Raw genomic sequence first — 3,289 nt, 5'->3', positions numbered from 1 at the left:
ACTAGTAAATTATAGACTGTGTAGGCCATTAGCAACTGTGCTGGTGCTGTCAAATTGACAAGAAAGGATGAAGTTTCTGCACTGAAACCCCTCCGGTGGCCGTGGAAGGCTGACCTTGTCACACAAGGTCCTGTTGATGCCCAGGACAGTTTTGCCGCTTGGCAAGTGAGTGGCGACTGGCTCCAGCCTTTTAGGTTGTGCCCTGTATCCAAGCCTGGGTCTGTTATTAGTTAGATGAAATTTTATTAATAAGACATGCAGCCCAACTGTGGCTGCCCCGTGACTGCCAAGGGTTGAGATAATAAGGTTATGTGCAGTTGTTTCAATGTGTTGCTTGTGCTGGCAGCGAGCCCTCTGGTGCTACCTGCTCTGCAAGCAGAGAAGAGTGACCATGTGTATCGTCTGCTGCAGCTGGGGAGCTGGCAGGGCCGAAGTGCCACCGTGTGTTGCATAGGAACTCAGTCCTGCAACACTTGGCAGAGTTACGCGGCAATAAGAGTGATAAAACAGACAGACACGAAGACAGGGATGAGAGCAGCCCCCATTCAGGTGCCATTGTTGCTTGGGCATGGGGGCAGAGATCTCCACTTTGTGGTTTATTGAGACTAAGCTGGAAGTTTGCACAGTATTTAGCACACCAGGGTCTTTGTATAGGAAAAGTCATCGTAGCTAAAGGGTGGGACAAAGCATGAAAGAAATGCTGCAGAGCACAAGTCCCTTCTCTGTCCAGCAAAAGCTGCAAGAGGCTCCTGTTTGCATAACGAAGCAGCTCAGCTTTTGCTGTCTGCCCGGCTCATTTATGCTGTTCTCCAGCTCCTAGCCCCAATCCAGCCAGACTTGACATTAGCAGATGCCAAATGAATATTTGCACAAATGTTCACCAGCGAGTTTTCATGCCGGTCCCTCCCTCAAGGTGGCAAGTGTGGGTGTGGAGAGCACTGCCCGTGTTTGCGAACATGTCCCTTTGAACTCCCTGGTGGGGAAAGTGAAAGAGAGGGGAAAAGGTTTTCCAAGCAAGAAAATAAAAATAATTAAAAAAAAAATAAAATAAAATCATTTGAACAGGTTCCAGCCTCTGTTATTTTGTTGTTAACCCAGAAACCTGTGGATACTGGAATCTGGGAAAGGAGCGGAGGAACAGAAATGGACTCAGTAAGAGCGGGAATGTGTCGGGAAATAAAGCAAACCCAAAAAGCCCCAAATCATGACTTTGGTTTTGTTGATATGAAAATTAGACACATACAAATTAACTAGGAAATATCCTGTTTCTTTAGCAGGGGTGGGGGAGCAGAAGGTATTAACCTTATAAAGGGAACTCTTCGGCCACCCCAGGGAGGGTGTGAAGTAAGTGTTGGGTGATGTGTTGACTTTAATGCAGGAAAGCAGCATTAATCCTGCGTCTGCGTTGGGGCTGCAGTTGTTCGCATCCTCCCTTGTCTCCTAGATGTAAGCACCGCATTTAAAGCAGTGCCCAGAGGATGCTGCCCCGGGCACAGTGTCCTCCACCCTGGCTGGAAGGGCTCAGGATGGGGAAGGGGTTTCCAGCTGAAGAACCCAAATCTGCTCATCCAGGGGCTGCTGGTGGGCACAACAGTGAGGATTTTGCCACAGGCAGGCTCTCAAAGGGATTTGGTGCTGGTCCCCATGGGAGCAGGATGGACCCTTCCCATTCCTGCACCCTTCAGCAGGGCTGGGGGGAGCAGCCCCGTCCCAAGGCAGGATTTGGCCACTGTCCTCAAACCTCCTCAGTGTTACGTTTGCCAGGTCCAGCCGGGTTTGACATGGAGCCTGCGAGGGGGGAACAGCAGAGAAAAGCCTGAGGACTGAAGAGTTAAGCGCAGCCTGGCAGTGCTCCCTTGCCTCCCCTCCCCAAGCTCATCTAGCAGATGGGGGAGATACTAATTATCCCCCAAGCCAGTAGCTGTGCGGTGAGGGTGATGCTGTCCTGGAGCCGTGCCACGCAGTGCGCCGGCATCACTGCGGGAGAGTGGGGTGAGATGTTCTGGGGTAAGCCGTTTCGGGGTCACCTGCAGGGGCACGGTGTGACCAGCCTGGGAAGAGTATACTGCTGCAAACCCTGCATTCAGGAATAAAAGCAAGGTGCTAGCAGGGCTGGGGTGGAAATAAGCTTGGCTTTTCCCATCTCACTGTACCCTTGCTTTGGGCATGCTGATATCCTTAACTACTCCTGGGAATTCCCAAAAGAACAAGTAGTTTTTAACGGCTGCAGTACATCGTAGCAGGTAACTGGAAAACTACTCTGTCACAGACTGTTTCCTTAAAAAAACAAGCAAACAAAAATCCATGTATTTAGCATATCTGAGAGATGCTGAAGGTGCCTTGTCAGCGGGCAGCTTGTCCCTGGTGTTTGCTGGGCTTGGAGGGGCTGATTCCAGCTCTGCCTTTTGAGTGAGGGTCTGGGTAACTCCCCCAGCTCCCCCCCGCAAGCCCTGGGCACCCGTGTCCCCCGACACCGCCCCGGCCTTTGCAGATGAAAGCTGTGTTCCAAACAAAGCATTATTGACTATTATCCCCTCAAATTTCAGAGCGGGCTAGCATTTCATGTGCACCATGCAGTCCGTGGGCTTGCTGGAATAAATAACACATGGGAGCTTGTTCGTATGCCTAGTCAATAGGGATCTGTCAGCTTACATGCCATTTCACACATTTTTTCAGCTAGCTCAGCAATCCAAATGCAAAAATCCAGCAAACAGGGACATCGTGTTTATTTCTGACAGTCCCTGGGGAGGGCTGTATCCATAAACCAATGAATGGATTACACTCATCCATAGATGATGGGTTTTTTTCCATCTGTGACAGATATTATATGGAAAATCTCCATTTACTGTCTGATCCAAGAATAATTCAATACAAGTGAGTAATATAAGTTGAAAATATTGTAAATTCTTCTTAACCCTTTCAGGGCAGTATTGTGCGGGTGGGTGGGCAGAAGTCGGTGGAAATCACTTGTGAAATGAAGGAAGGGGAATGATGCTTTGCAGGTGGTATCTCAACTCAGGGACCTGACATCCATACAGCTCTTGGGAATACAAGTTGTGACAAATTTATCAGGTTCCGACCCTTCTGAGAGGCAGCCTAAAAGCCCGGTTGCACAATGAAAGAGGGGTCTGAAATGCGGAGGTCGCAGGCAGATCTTGGGGGATGTCGGCACAGCAGTAGCTGGTGGAAAGAGTGTCTTCTGGACTGGTCCATGATGTCCTGCCTGGATGGAACACCCCGGGTGTGGACCAGCCGCTGCAAAATGGCGATAAACTATGAATATATGGTC

The sequence above is a fragment of the Streptopelia decaocto genome, assembly GCF_964273445.1.
Source record: "Streptopelia decaocto genome assembly, chromosome: 12".
Classification (NCBI taxonomy): Eukaryota; Metazoa; Chordata; class Aves; order Columbiformes; family Columbidae; genus Streptopelia; species Streptopelia decaocto.
The sequence above is the reverse complement of the archived record's forward strand: the minus strand, read 5'-3'. Positions refer to the sequence as shown.